General features: G+C 47.6%; 1 pseudogene; it reads right to left on the bottom strand.

The window, feature by feature from the left end:
- LOC125109837 (ribosome biogenesis protein NSA2 homolog) overlaps window positions 1-16355 on the bottom strand; it is a 48256-nt pseudogene that overhangs the window by 16539 nt on the left and 15362 nt on the right.

The following is a 16355-nucleotide window of genomic DNA, read 5'->3' as shown; positions in this document are numbered from 1 at the left end:
ACCAGGCCTAACCCAAGCTGTGGCCATCTTGCCGAGTTAGCAGGACCCAAAACGTGAAAAGATTTTCAAGTGGGGCAGTGAAACCAAAAGTGCTTTCTAGATTCACAAACCTCTTTGCTATCAAATAAACTGGAGGATTCTGTGTGGTGCCCGAGCTTGGTCTTTATTAAAATTGCCACAGTCCAGCTGCTCGGCAAAGAGTTGCTCGCACAATAGTGTTCTGTTTTCTTGGGCAAAAGGACATAGGTACATTTGCAAAACACAGACATGTGCCACTCTGGCCAGGACCCTTCCCAAGGATCCCTGCGGCCCATGACTCTGATTCTGGGATCCCCAGGGTGCATTAGGTCAACATGAAAGGCCTGAGGAACGCTGAAAGCTTCTGCAACCAGGTGTTAGAACTAACCAACAGCTTAGAGCCAGGCCCAGGGTAGGGTCTCAACACATGTTTGTTGAATGAATAGGAATCAAGAGACCCAGATCCTCGTTCCGGTTCTGTCCTTTGTCCTAAGTGTCTTTAACTAAGACACGGAACTTCTGAGCCTCGGTTCCTTCTGTGAAAGGGCCTGCAAATACCCATCCGGAACATCTCCACAGGCTGCTCCAAGGGGCACCTGAGGGAGTGGATGTGAAAGTATGTCGTGTCCTGTGTCCTGTGTCTTCAAGGGGGCACTTATGTTACCTTTTGTTCTCAGAGGCTCACCTTGATAAGCCACTGTGGGACCCTTGTTCACACAAAAGCACCCAGCCCTTCTCAGACTGGTTTCTATTCCAGCCAGTGTGGACTCTCCAGGTGAGAGTCGTGTGTGTGTGTGTATGTGTGTGTGTGTCTGGGTGTGTACATGCACATATGATGAACTGTGTGTCATGTGTCTATGAGATGCATGTGATGTGTGTATACATACGTGTTTGGGTGTGTGCATGTGTGTGTAGTGTATGTGTGCTGTGGGTGGGAATGAGATACGATCTCATTCAAGGAGAGCTCTTCATTTTCAAGATCTTCTTGGTTCCTCTCACCATTTATCTTTCTCACCTGAGACCTTGGGTCTCGAGCACAGCTCTAGACATACCACCCTCTCCCTCTAGCCAGCTGGAATCAGTTTCAGTTCTTCAGGAAGGTGGAACTTCTCTTTGGATCTAGCCTTGTCCCTGTTGGTAATAACAAAATAATGATAGCTCATGGTGTTCTAGAACTTAACACTGAGAAGCCACTTCTCAATAATAAAATTGCTGCCAACATCATGGTCACTGTGCTAAGTCCTTTACATGCCACAAGCAAATGACTAAGAAAAAATGTGGCATTGATGAGGAAGGGTTCAAGTTTATAATATACAAAGAGCTCTTACAGATCAATAAAAGGTGTGTCCCAAAACGAAAGTGGACAAAGAACAAGAATTAACAGATTTCAAAATCAGTCTCATTACTCTCTCCACAGGCCAACCCCCATTTTTAGGAGGAGGAAACTGAGGCCAGGAAAGGTTAGGTAGCTGAATGTATACAGCTGGTAATCCCAGGCAAGACTATGAACCAACATGAGTTCAGAACCCAAGCGGGGTTTTTATCATGCTCATTTCATAGATGGCATAGATGTTCATAGAACTTCTGTCTTCAGTTGAACCCACACTATTCAAAGGTGTGATGGCTGCTTAGCCCATTTGCTCACTGATTGAAGAAGTGGTGGGCATAGGAATCTGAGAACCGGAATTGGGGTTTGGGGAAGGTGGATGCTGTAGGTGCTTGGACAGACTGAAGTTAAAATGGTCAAATGTGGGTTCCACCTCTCCCATGGTCACCCAGCCGGTGGGTGGCTGAGCCAGGCGTCCAACCCAGGGCGTCTGGATGCAAGGAGATGCCTTCCACTGTGCCTTGTGAAAGCCCTTGCCTGACTTCGACCTCCTGCTCACTGGCGATCCAGTGAAGGGGATTGATTTTTTTTGCAGCTTCCTGAGTTGTGAGGGGCACATGATCTGGGGAGATCTTTGATTCCTGGACTCAGAAATTTCATATAAATGCAGAAATGTAACAGCTAACCAGAGACAATGGTCTCTAACAAACCCAGTAAGGTTTAAGTGTTTCTATTTGTTATCTGAAATGACCCAGGGCTGGGGCGGGGCGGGTCCCTTCTTTCTTCAATATGTTTGCTACCGGCTGCCGAGGGAGCCTTCCTGTCTGTAGTATTAATATGATAGAGGCCTTTGGTTTCCAGTATCATCTCTTTGGAATTTCTGTCTCAGACCCTGTGCAAATGAACATAATCCCCTGGCAGGAAAGGCGTTTCAGAGTCCAGGCATCAGGCTCGGGGGCTCTGGGTTTCGCGTGAGGAACGTGAGGAACGCAGGATGCTGTCACTCTGGGGCTTTCCTTCAGTCAGCACCTCCCCCGCCCCATCCCCCACCAAGAGGATCTAAGCTGAGATCTGCACCAGCAGGGAAGAAAGCACTGGGTGCTCTTGCTGGAAGGGAGGAGGCTGGCCCATGAGGGCTGTCATCCAGTGACCTCCCCCCCGCCGCCCCCCCACCCCCGCAGACAGAAGATGCAGAACATGTTTCTAAATATCTCAGGATAACTAGAAAGGGTTGGGTGTGTCCCTTTCAAGTTTTTGAGGAGCAGTACAAATCTTCACCCTTGAAGTGAGACTGTGTTTCACATTTTCCCAAATCATACCACATGTAGAACTCAATAAGTGTTGGCCATCCTAAGCAAAAAGGACAGTCTACTTCCAGCCAGGGGAAGCTTCCGGTCCCAGAGTCCTGGCTGTCCCAGTGGCTGAGGCCACCTGTAAGCCATCAGGGACTGCTGAAGCACAATGTCTAGTTGGGAGGCTTGGGTAGGGATATGTGGAATGGCCTCATCAAAGATGGTCAGGCTGCCATTTATTTATTTTACATTTCCTCCCAAACAATATGTAGCAGCCACCCTGTGTCAGGCATTATGTTGGGTGCTGGGGATACTGGGAAGGGTGAGAGTAGGTACATGGCCTCCGTGACCTCATGGAGCTAGCAGTGAAACTGAGGGAGACAGACATATGAGTAAGTGGTTCTGTCACCAGCTAGCTAAGTGACCCTGAGCATGTCACTTGACCTCTCTGAGCTTGACTTCCTTCATCTGTCAAATGAGAAGAAAAAGCATGTACCTTATGGGATTGTCGTGAGGACAGAAGGTCATATTTATTAAACACCCTAGCCCCCTGACCCGCTGGCAGGAAGCACTTAGTAAGCAGGGAAGCATTTGATACATAGTAAAAGGCTGGTACAAGCTTTCTCATCTCTTACTCTGTATTGCCTGACAATGTTTTTGGGTGGTTTCCCAAAAAGGGTCCTTAAACAGTTACATAGAACTGCTTGCGTAGGGTGGGAGGAAGTAGTGATAGAAGGGGGGCAGACCCTATTGCAGAATATACGGATTGTCCTTTCCTGTTCCTGGAACATTCTAGTGAAAGCAGACAAGGCTGTTGGCAGCAGGAGACTACTGGTCCAAGGTCTCCAAGCTAACATAAGCTTATGGTGTAGGGAAGTCTATGTTTTTTCCAAGCTTTCCAGGTGATTTGGATGCTGAGGTGGTTGGAGGAACACTGTGTGGTTGACAGTTTTGGGGGTGACTTTCCTAAAGCCATGGGTCACCAGAGTCCAGAACCATAAATCCTCTGCCAGCCATGCGGCACACACTGACTGACACTGGCCCCCTGCCACAGCTAATTGGATAGTGTGTAGGAATCGGGCTCAAACCTAGACAGTTACAATTCCTTACCCCAAATCTGGAATGAAGATTAAGAAATGGCCTTCATGGCAAGACTTTTGGACAAAGAAGAAATATAAATTTAGGACCAGTAAGGAGGCTTTTTCCCCCACTGTATGGACTGAGTTAGCCGAGAGACAAGAATGGAGTCATTGGTAGAGGAAGAACGACTGTGGCCCAGGCTATGGATGACTTTCCCTTTCCTGATCCCAGTCCCTGTCTTAGGCCCGCTGCTCTTGCTTTCAGGTTCCTCACACCTGCCCTTGTGTATTTAAGTTAGCGTGAGTTGCTTTCTGTTTCTAGCAACCAGAACATTTCCCATTAATAAAAGAAGGGGAGCCTATTTCATTGACTATAAAGAAATAGGGTTTGGAGGGTGAAGTGATTTAAGCCAGGGTTCCAGAATTTATGTAGTTAAGTTCAGGGTGTTTGATCCATATCATCTCACTTCAACTAATTTTTAGCATGGAATGGTCTCAACCTTGGACCTGAAGTTTTCATGATCTGCCTTTTATACCCGAGAAATCAAGTGGCCTCTCCAACACCATGGCCCACACACTGCCCTGGGGATGGCAATGGTCACTTACATTTGCACAGTGCTCTATAGTTTACAAAGCCCAGGCCCCATTTATAGGATACCATGAACACAGCGGTTTGATTTGTTTATTCTGTGCCTCTGCTGTGTTCATTGAGCTATGTACTATTTTATTTTATTGAAGATTTTATTTATTTTTTTTCTTTTTTTAAAATTTAATTTTATTTTTTTCATTGTTTATGCACCACACCCAGTGCTCCATGCAGTATGTGCCCTCCTTAATACCCACCACCAGGCTCACCCAACCCCCCACTCCCTTCCCCTCCAAAACCCTCAGTTTGTTTCTCAGAGTCCACAGTCTCTCATGGTTTGTCTACCCCTCTGATTTTCCCCAACTCACTTCTCCTCTCCATCTCCCAATGTCCTCCGTGTTATTCCTTATGCTCCACAAGTAAGTGAAACCATATGATCATTGACTCTCTCTGCTTGACTTATTTCACTCAGCATAATCTCTTCCAGTCCCGTCCATGTTGACACAAAAGTTAGGTGTTCATCCTTTCTGATGGTGGTATAATATTCCATTGTATATATGGACCATATCTTCTTTATCAATTCGTCTGTTGAAGGGCGTCTTGGTTCTTTCCACAGTTTGGCGACTGTGGCCATTACTGCTATGAACATCGGGGTACAGATGGCCCTTCTTTTCACTACATCTGTATCTTTGGGGTAAATACCCAGTAGTGCAATTGCAGGGTCATAAGGAAGCTCTATTTTTAGTTTCTTAAGGGATCTTCACACTGTTTTCCAAAGTGGCTGCACCAACTTGCATTCCCACCAACAGTTGAAGAGGGTTTCCCTTTCTCCACATCCTCTCCACCACTTGTTGTTTACTGTCTTGTTAATTTTGGCCATTCTAACTGGTGTAAGTTATCTCAATGTGGTTTTGATTTGAATCTCCCTGATAGCTAATGATGATAAACATGTTTTCATGTGTCTGTTAGCCATTTGTATGTTTTCTTTGGAGAAGTGTCTGTTCATGTCTTCTGCCCATTTTTGGACATGATTATCTATTTTGTGTGTGTTGAGTTTCAGGACTTCTTTATAGGTCTTGGATATCAGCCCTTCGTCTGTAGTGTCATTCTTGAGTATCTTCTCCCATTCTGTGGGTTGCCTCTTTGGTTTGTTGACTGTTTCCTTTGCTGTGCAGAAACTTTTGATCTTGATGAAGTCCCAAAAGTTCATTTTCACTTTTGTTTCTTTTGCCCTTGGAGACATGTCTTGAAAGAAGTTGCTGTGGCTGATGTCAAAGAGGTTAGTACCTATGTTCTCCTCTATTTCTTTATCTATTTGAGAGAGTGTGTGTGAGAGAGAGTGGAGGGAAGAGCAGAGGGAGAGGGACAAGCAGACTCTGCTGAGTGCAGAGCCCCACACAGGGCTCTATCCCACAACGCCAAGATCATGGCCTGAGCTGAAACCAAGAATTGGACACTCAACTGACTGAGCCACCCAGGTGCCCCACTATGTGCTATTTTAAATTGTCTTTTGGTTCACGGAGGGCTCCTGCTCTAAACTTCACAGTCAGCATTTCCCCCACGTGGATGATATGATAGACCTAAGGGAAATGGGTTTAAATTACAAGAGAAGGTAGCTCTAATTAGCAATGGAGGAAGAACAGATGGGTAAGAGGGTGGGTATATGTACCCAGAAATCTTCAAGAACAGAAATGATATGATAAAGACACGTGCTTGTCTGATGGCAGAGGCTAAAGCCCTGACTCTGAGGTTCTTTCCCAGCCCTGGGCTTTCATATTTCTAACTGGAGAAGAGATCAGGTGAGGACACAGCCCCAACACACTATCTCTGGGGGACCAGTTTACATGGCAGTGGCCCAGTTCTGGTTCCTGTTCTCACTGAAGCTATTTCCTAGTCCATAAAATGGGGTTGATAACACTGCCATATATGAATCAGGGTTCTTCAGAAAAACAGAACTAACTGTATTATAAGGGAATTGGCTCATGTGATAGTACAGGTTCAAATCCAAAATCTGGAGAGTAGGCCTGCAGGCTGGAGATCCAGGGAAGAGTTGCAGCCCAAGCCCAAAGAAGGTCTGCTGGTACAATTCCTTCTTGCTCAGAGGAGGTCACTGTTTGCTCTATTAAGTCTTTCCACTGATTGGGCAAGGCCCACCTGCGTAACGGAGGATAATCTGTTTATTCAAAGTCTGCTGATGTAATTGTTAATCTCATCCAAAAGACACCTGCACAGAAACATCCAGAATAATCTTTGACCCAATATCTGAGAACCATGGCCCAGTAAAGTTGACACAAAAAAATTAACGATTGTAGCTCGCCTCATAGGACAGGCCTGGAGATTTTGTCAGGAAGTATAAGACATGTCTTGTGAATGGTGAACTGCTTTATCCGCTGAAAGAGCAGGGAGCTCTGAGAGATCCTCCCCAACCCACAAGCCAGAGTGTCCTGGCACATGAAGGGTTAAGGAGCCCTGCCTCCACTGGCTTTCCACCTGCTCTCTGAACTGTCACTACCCCCTCCAGACCCTCAGGTGAGGAGAGACTGGGGGGGTGGGGGGGGGTGGGCTGAAGCTGCCTGACACTGGATACTTCCTTCCTGCCTGGATTAGAGCGGTCTTGTCAATATCATGTCAGTGTTTACCAAATTAACAAATGGACTTCAAGTTAAACACTGGGCGATTTGTGAGATGGATTTTTTTAAAAATGTGACCCAGCTCAGGAGATCACTCACAGGTGATGGGCTGTTTGCCTTTTTTTGGACTCCCGGCCTTTAACGTCATGTCACTTTAAATTGCTTTTCATGGAAAACTGCCTCTCTGCCATTCCTCAGCCTCCACACAGAGCCTCCAGGCAGGCATTTCTGCGCACAGCTGGAGCCTGGCCTTGCTGTGGGACAAACTTCTTTCTTCTGGGCCCAACAGAGACAAATCTCCTCTGGTCAGTGGCTCCAGGGTGGAAAATAAAGTGTGTGGAAACACTTCACTCCCCACCGGGAATTTCTACCCACAGAGCGGAGCCAAGCAGGGCAGAGCAGGGTTTCTAGGCGTCAGGACAGTCTGGTAGTGAGTGACAAAGAAAGCTGAGTTTCTCTGGGCCGTGGGGATGACACCAGCATCTGGCCTGGGTTGTTCCTGTTGCATCTAAATGTTGGCAGCATGTCCTCCCAGCGATGGGAGGCACCTTGACCCCAAGGAGACAGGCTGCTGGGAGAAGTGGGCCTTGGCATAGACGAAGTGATGCATGGCTTTTGTATGTTTTCTGACGGAGCTTCGTTTTTGAAGCCTACTAATTTTTAAATGCTATTTATTTTGGAAAGACGTGAAAAGAAGAGAAAGAAGCAGGTTTCAGCACCTTCACTGGGTGCCCGGCCGCCGTTGTTCTGTAAGGCTGTAAGGCAGCAAAGCAGCCATTTGAAAAGTGAAAGACTTAGGCCAATTCTTTTTCTTTCCTTGGCTTACTGGACAGCAAAGCTGGTTTAACTGAATTGACCAGTTGTTTGATGAATCAATCAATCAGCAAATATTTGTTCTGCGAGGCCTGTGAGCAAAGCACTCACTGTTTGATTAAATTGTTTGATGAAACAGAACAAATAGACCTGTCTTCTAGGCCCCTTGCAGACAGTCGAGCTGTGTGCAGCTAATTACTCTACCACCTCTAATTACAGATACACGCTCAAACCGAGCTCTTTTCCTTGAACTCAAAGTTAATCCTGGAAATCTGGTAATGCAATTACTATGCTTGTTTCAACAAGCAAGGGAGAGAGGGGGAGGGAGAGAAAGAGAGGGGAAAGGATATGAATATACCCCATTTATGCAGCCCTACAATGAAGGGAAGTTACAAAAAGACTTTTATATACCAGAGAAAGTGAAGGTCTGTAACTGAGGATGATTTGGTGTCTAAGACGCGGCTCGGAAAAGGAGCCGGAACCAACTTTCCTAAGTGGCATTTAATGTGCTCCCGTGGGTTTTGCTTTTTCATTAGCTTAGTTTTTAATCGATGTCACAACTCAAAGTCAGGACCGTATTTCCAGAAGGAGGAAAGAATGAAAACACTTAGGAAACACACAAAACAACCAAAAAACTCTAAACCACAACAGTGAAAAAACATGTCTTTTCTTCTAAACATCATCTCAGCATGAGGCAAACTGATCTGTCATATATGCTTGTCATAGCCACATATTTTATAATCCAATATGTTCAGGCAAGAATTTCGGCACAAACTGCCAACAGCAATCCTGAACTTTTCTTGACACTTTGAAGAGCACATAATATGTCGAGGGGGTTGGATTTGGGGGAGGCCTTAACCCTTTCACTCAGCATCTAAGGGTCCTTTGGCATAAGTGTTACCTAAGAACAGCCCCAGAGGAGGACCTGCCATGGGGACAGGAGTTGACCAGCTTTGAGCTCTGACAGTGGCTATTGCCACAGCCCCCCTGGTGGCCTCTCCCTGCTGTGAGTCAGCAGGAGTTTTAAACCTGACCCTCTCTCAGAGGTGACTACACTTGGAATAGCATCGAATTCATTGCAGTTCATGGAGCCATAGAGTTCCCCGGGACCATGTGGTTGATCGAATCCAGTGGTTCTCCATCTTGGCTGCACATTGGAATCAGCTGGAATGCTTTAAAAAAGGGAACAAAAACTGATGTCCAATCCCACCCAACTCTGTTCAAGCAGAAGCCCTGGGGGAGGCCGTAGCTATTGAGCCTTTTTCTAAGTTCCCATGTGACTCTAATGTGAAGCTAGGGTTGAGAACCACAGTCCAACCTCCCATTTTACAGATAAGGAAACTGAGGCCCCAAGATAGAGGTGACTGCCCCTGTCAGGCCCAGGCCTTGTATCCAGGCCCCCATGAACTTGGTTCTCTAGGTGGCTGTTGAACTCCAGCAAAGTCTTTAGTCCTCCCCTGGGCATGATGGGATTACATGATGGACGTGGAGCCTGGCCCCCCTGCCCCTCAAGGAGCAACCAGCCCCGGTGGGGTGGCAGAACTAATAGGCGAAGCACTCAAATGGACACCATAGGACAATGTCAAGAGAAGAGTGGAGCTTCGTAACATCACATGCCAAGTCCAGACTAACATGTGCTGGAAGAGATGCTGTGTGGGATAGAGGGAAGCATTACTGGAGTCAGGAACCCATAGGCAAAGCTCAGCATGAGGAGATGTGGCCCAGGAAGGGAGAAGAGGGCACTTCCCAGGGAGAAGAGCTTAGGTGACCACTTAGAGGTCGGAATGAGTGGTGTGTGGGTTGTGTGCTTTGGTGGCCGTTGCTAGAAAGAGGCTAGGACTTGAGAGAAGCATGTGGGGTGCGAGGAGGGATTCAGGGAGAGAGGCTGTGTACCGGTGGGAGAGAGCCACACCAAGAAGTTAAAGGGCAACTGCTGCCCCATACGGAGGGATGACCCTGAAGTTTAAAACTAACAAGTAGAAGGGACTCAACATGAAGGTATCTTGGGTGAGAAAGCCTGCTCTGATTGGTTGGTGCCCAAGTCATACCAGTAATTAAATATCTTGAAGAGCTCCCCTGCACGTCCTTGACCTGTCCTCGCAGGTCTTTTGGGAAGCATAGTCTTGAGTGGTATACTTTGGCAAGTCCTGAGCTGCTACAGGGCAGCTGAAGCCCAGTAACTGTTCATGGGTGGTGGGGGGGGGTTCTGGGGGGGGCATTCAGAGACAGGTGGATGAACGGAGGCTTCAGGTCAATGCTAAGAAAAGCTTTGTGTTCTGAGATATTTAGCCATGGCCTCTGCGGCCACCCATAGCAGACGATGGCCTATGAGCTTGGAGGTGCCGCTCCAGGGCTGCCCACATCTTCTCACTGAGTCTCCGCACCCCTTGTCTTCTCTTCCACTGGATTCTTGCAAGGTTGTCAGCTTCCTCCCTTGATTCAATGGATCAAACCTGCCTTTATTGCACTTTGCGTAAGAGCAGGTCCAAAGGGTAGCATTTGGGGCGAGCATCTCCGGCCAAGAGGATGGGGAAGGAAGATGAGCTTTGGGTACCAGGTGTCCCTTCCTTCAGAGCCCTTTTGCTCAGAACCCCTGAGGACCCCATGGGAAGACAAGCAATCTTCTTGTGTCCGCCCTCCAGCTATGCTGCCTCCTTTCACATTCCACGTTTGACAATTGGTTATTGTCTCCTCCATTTGCTTTCTTGGTCAGTGGGTGCAGCTACTGAGAAGTCACTCCTGTTCTACAGAAATCGCTTCTGTAGATTTCAGATCCAGAAAGCCCGCTGGGATTCCTGTCCTCTGAGCCCACTGTAGGAATCCCTCCCGAATTCTGTTTTGTGTACCTTGGTTCTTTCTAATAGAAAAATTCCCACCTACCAAAAAGTGGAGGAGACTAAACTAAAGAGGACATGGCCATCTTGGATTTGTCTTCATAAGAAAGGGTTTCTTTTCCTTTGTTCTCTTGATCCCACCCTTTCATTCCGTAGTCGATGTAGATGAATAGCTAAGAAAAAAGGGCCTGTTGTCGCATTAACTGGGGTTGAATCTTGGTCCCACCACTCTGAAGTTCCAGACCTTGAAGTTGCCTGACCCTGGACACATTACTTAACCTCCTTGAGCAGCTGAAATAATGATTCTCTTTTTGTTAGATGGTAACCAAATTTTTAAAGGATGGCATGCTTAGAACAGAGCCTGCCATATAAATATTATTTTATTATAATTGCTTAAATGAAGAACTTGAGGCATGGACATATTTCTTAGTCTTACTGGAAACTCGATAATGGGAACTATTTTGTAACTTTCATGTTAGTTACATTAGTTACGTTGTTCTTGAACTTTTCACCAAAGCATCCCTAATATCAGAGAAGAGTAGAAGCGTAAACCCAAAGAATCTCAGGGCTTAGCTCTGTTCCACAAGAGTTAAATATCTTGGACTTCTGGGTTATCTGAAACAATGCATGCAAATTTTGCCTTTCATTTCTTAATGTGTCTGTGCTTGTTCCAATCCAGAAATTGTGGTTTCCCCTCAAACTCTTTATCTCTGTAAAATCAACACTCCTGAACGTAAGTGATGCTTATTCATTGGATGCTGAGCGTGTCTAAGAGTGTGTAGCTCCAGTCTGAGGGGCATGAAGTTAGTCACGGGGCACTGTAAACAGTGGTGACTGCTCCATGAAGGATAGGACTTGAGATCTCGTGTGAGAGCGGGAGGGAGGAAATCACACAGAAGCAGTGCCTCCTCCCTGGGACGGGGCGAGGCTGGCCGCGTGAGATGATAACTTTATCCCTGAGAGCTGGAACCTTTTTGTTCTCAGCAGACCCAGAGGCCCCTCTGTGGGACTCTCTGGGCTCCAGACTGGAGGATCTGGTCCCGCCATGCCCCGGGGAGGCCACAGTCTGAAAGATGTAGCGTGCCTTGGTGCCTCGAGGCAGATTGTGTGCTGAAACAGAGGCGAGACAGACTGTCAGTGTGGAAACCATGTGGTGACAGCTTCCTTCACCCTCCAGACCTGTCAGCTCATGGGGGAACTGACAGGCCTCAACTAATAAGGTAAACAAAGGCTTTAGAGCATGGGGGAGGAATGCTGGAATTCCTTCTTTAATGTTTCCCTATTCATAACATGTCACAGAGTTAACGCCTGGCCCCGTGGAGGTAGGGCTTCCTGGTTTTTAAGATCTCCCAAGTGTGGTGAGGGACAGGCCGGAAGCACAGAGGCAGAGCTTATGGCCAGAGCGGCTCTGTCATGGCTGTCTTGGCACCTGGCCGCTTCTTTAAGAAGTCCATGGCTCCCGAGGTTGCATGTGTGAGGCTAAATCCAGGCACTCGGCTGATGGTGGAGGCCTGGTCACAGCTGGGGCCCAGCTTTATTTCCCTCTGCTCCAGGGGTCCCAACACTCCCTTTTCTCATCCCCAAAGTACGGCTCCGGTCCTCCCTGTCAATCTGGACAGCTTCCAGGAAAAGCCACCTCAGCTTTGCCTCCTCCGAGGTCTCACCAGTGTGCACATTCCTGTCTGACTCTAGAAAAGCCTCCCATTTTTTTGGATCAAATCCCATCCTACCTTGAATGTTTCTGTGTCCTGGGCCTCTTTCCTAGCTACCTACCTGCACTCCCAGTTCAAGGCAGACCCCCTTTGCAGGGCTAGAACGGCAGTAATACAGTATTTCTGTGCCATTACTTAAAAAGACAAATGGCCTGTTAGCCTTTTAGGATGTAATTTAAAAGCCATTTGTCTAGTGGTAATAACTGGAAATGGACTTCCGCTGAAGGCCAGTGTGGCTTCCTCCAGGAGCAAGGGATCTGCTAATGGTGGCCAGTTGGCCACGGCTGTTTGCAGACTTACCCACTGTTTCCACTGGAAGGCTCACAGGGCAGGGGAATGGCATGTGGAAGGGACCGGAGCTCACCGAGGGCTTTGAAGAAAGGCAGGCGCCTTCCTGTGGAACCATATAGCTGCTGCTATTTGTCTTACAGACTGAGAGGACCAGGAATAAAAATGGGCTTAGAGGGACAGGGATCATGATGTTTTTAACAAACAAATCTCACCCATCAGAGCTCTTGAAATCTGGAAAGGCTGGTCTTCCTCTTTGCCCTCTCTTTAAGAATTTGCAGGCAAATTTGAGTTATCTGGCTTTGGTGCACCTCAGAAGTGACATTTCTCAGACAACTGTGGCTTTTTCCTGTAGACAGCGAAGCTTTTATTTTAACCATTCAGGATAGACAGTCTTCCAGAATATATTACTTGGGCTTCTTCAATAGAATTGTTGCAGAGACATGAAGTGTTCATTGATGATGCAGAGCCATTATTTTGAATGTCAGTTTTAAAGACTTTGTCTTCCCTTTGCTATTCTTTTGTTCATTATATGCTATTTTACAATTCCATCACCTCATCTATCTTGATATTAATATACATTTACTTCTTATTCAGTGAGGAAAAAAATGATGGAAAAATCCCCTGTGGTAAAATAAATGCTGATGTGCTCACTGAATGGGTTCCTCTGTGACCTTTGAAAGGGATGTAGAAGACCATTGATACAGACGTTGGCAGAGTGGAAAGAAGTCTGTGCTATGTCACGAAGTGTGGCAGTGGGCCACTAACCAATATGTACATTAGGGTGGCCTCTGTGCCTAGGCAGTCCTGGTGAGCTCGGACTCCAGACTGTCCAGATCTAGAAATGAAGATACCAGACTGCTTAGCCTCAGATGGAGGTTCTGTGCATTTGGGTAAAGGACTCCAGGTAAAGGAAGCAATGTTTACTCATCACCTACCACATGCCCCATGCTATTTTAGGAGCTTTCCTATACTGTCTTTTTTAATCCTGATAATCACACTCTGAGGTTCTCTTGCTCCATGGTTGGGGAGGCTGAAGCAAAGAAGTTGTGTAGCGAACTCAGAGTCGCACAGATGGAAAACAGTGGAGGTAGGAGTAGAACATAAACATAATGGACTATAAAGCCCCTATTCTTTTTACTATATGTTACCAGCTACCTGTTGCCTCAGGAACACTGCATGATATGTGACAGACAACCATAAAACCTAAAAGGCATACAACAATAAGTATGCACTGCTCGCCCCTCTGGGGTCCACTGGGAGTCAACTGGGTGCTTCTGCTGTTCATGCACACGTCTGGTGGTTGACTGGCCTTCAGTTGATCTAGGTCAGTCCTGTCTGGGGCACCTGGGGAACTCAGTTCTGCTCTGAGAGCCTCTCATCCTTCAGCAGGCTAGCTTGGACATGGTCTTGCCACCGTGGTGCAGGCAGAAGAGAGCAAGAGGAATCCCACAGGCCCCTGCAGCCAGGCCAGGAGCCGGCACACAGTTGTTGCTATCAGCCGAATGAAGGTGTGTGACCAGACTCAGAGTCGAGGAAGGGGAAGTCTATTCCGCTCCTTTTATGGAAGCAACTACAAAATTATGTGGCAAAGGGAAAGGTGCAAAACTGGGGCCCTTACAGCAATTAGCCACGTAGAACCAAGCAGGTGTTCTAAGAGCTTCATCTGGGCATCCCACCTCACCTTCCTTGAGGTTTTGGTAAAGTATGGAATTTGGGGGTCAGGGAAGGGAGACAGATATATATTTAACCAAAATAATGTCATTCCTGGTATGTTAGTGACTATACTGAAGGGAAAATTGTTCCGTCCTTATGTTCTATTATTCTAGGTTATTTTGTAACACCGGGGTACACCCTGGGAGTCTTAAAGAAGGAGGGCATTTTTGTTGTTGTTGTTGTTGTTGTTGTGTGTTACCTCCGTCCCGCATTCAGCGGGTCCAGGCTCATGACCCGGAAAGAAAACAGACAGAGGAACTGCTTCCGTAGCGCGTCCTTGGCCGTCAGCAGATCGTGTGTTACCGCTGTGTTTCTTGCTGCCAGGCTCTACCCCTCAGCTGCCACAGCAGAGGCTGGAGGACATGGGTCTTGTGAAGGGTACAGTGTGCTTTGTGAAAGCTATGGGCTTCTCAGATATTCTTTCCACTTCCCAACGGGTGTCATGGTCGTCCCGGGTGCTTTGGAGTCCCCGGGTCTCTCCTTCAGGTGGCTGCTGTTGTAGGATACATAGAATTGCAGGTGGAAAGGTAGCTCAGTTAAAAGAGCAGTTGTCCCCATGTTTTAGGAACGTGGGCAGCCAACCATGTGAATCTGCTCTGTTTGTCTCTATTTGGTAAGTGGGACCACAAAATTTCTACTTGTCACTCTTTTTGTTAACCTCATTCAAGGCCCTCTTTGTACCTAAAATATCAAAGCAACGTTTAAGAAAGAAAGGACTTTAACTCAGACTTTTCACGGAGAGGGTTGAGGTTTCTAACAGGGGTTCCACTGCTTGTGCTGATTCACCCTCAGCAGAATGATGGCTGAGAATTGTTGCCACAGGGCTGGCCTTCTGCTGCTTCTGGCTCACGGGGCAGGCTCACCCAGAAGCCCTATTTGACCAGAACTGAAAGAGGATGACACCGGTCCAGTTCCCTCTGCTTGCCACCTGGGCAGCTGGGGGACTAGACCTTGAACCTGGTTCCTGCTCCCACTTCCTTCTGGGGGACCTGCTTCCATTGATTTCTGACATGGACCCTGCCATCTGCCAAGTCCCAGCCCCCCAGCCCGCTAGGAGTCATGGCAGAGAGTGGGGGGGGGACCTGTAAGAAACTGTACCACACAACAGATTCTTACTTTCCTCCAGAGGCTTAACAAAAATGGTGGTAGCTGCTTTTGCAGGACTAGAAGTTACCCATCGGACCCTCTTCCGGGGATCTCTGTGTCTTACACGGGCTCAGTGCTTATTGTTCTGGGAGTCACACTCCCTGCCTGTGTGACGGTGTGTGAACTAGTGCTCTCTGGAACTTTATGTTCATTTCCATAACACATTTCTCAGGTGCATATATGTTATGCATGAGTCTGTGTTGTTAATCATTTGAAATTTAATTGGAACATGACAGTTTTTCCTCCCTTTTTAGTTTTCCCTCTCTCTCCCACTCGAGCTCGTGCAACACTTCGGAAGAATCCCAGTCTCTTCCTGGCACTGTGGGCTTCCTGACTTCTCACTTTATGGAGGGGGAGGACACACGGAAGTCCAGGTGGAGTGGACCTCTCACCCGAGGTGATTCCATGGGCCAGTGTGGGATCTGTGAGGGAGCCCCAGGCTTCCCTGCCCCACCAGCCCTTCCTCTCTCCTCCTTTCCCCTTGGAAGCCTGCCTCTGTGAGAAGGCTGAGGGATGAGGTGGCCAGGCCATCCCTAACTCGCTCGGTGCTGGGGCTTCTGAAAGACTCTCCCAGAATTCCGTCAGGCAAGGGCTCTGTATTGGTCACTGAGCCATGATGATTTCCCTTTGACAGTTAGAATTCTTGACAGCAGGGAAGGATTCTTTCTGGCTCACCAGAAGGTGTGAGCTGAAGGACTTTGGAGGACAGAGCTCTCATTCGCACCGGGTCTCCCCCCCCCACTGAATTCCCCCCACGGGGAATTCAGTTCTCTCCCCACCTGCTCCATCCTGCTCCCCACATGTCCTGACCTGAGCAGAAGGCAAGTTCAGTTCCCACAGGTGCACAGATCCCACTCTCTGAAATGAGGGAGAAGAGAAAAGGGATGAGAGCTGATATCCCAGCTCCCGAAAAC

Source organism: Lutra lutra, chromosome 9 (assembly GCF_902655055.1).
Source record: "Lutra lutra chromosome 9, mLutLut1.2, whole genome shotgun sequence".
In the NCBI taxonomy this organism is placed as follows: Eukaryota; Metazoa; Chordata; class Mammalia; order Carnivora; family Mustelidae; genus Lutra; species Lutra lutra.
This window is presented reverse-complemented; position numbering and strand designations above follow the sequence as displayed.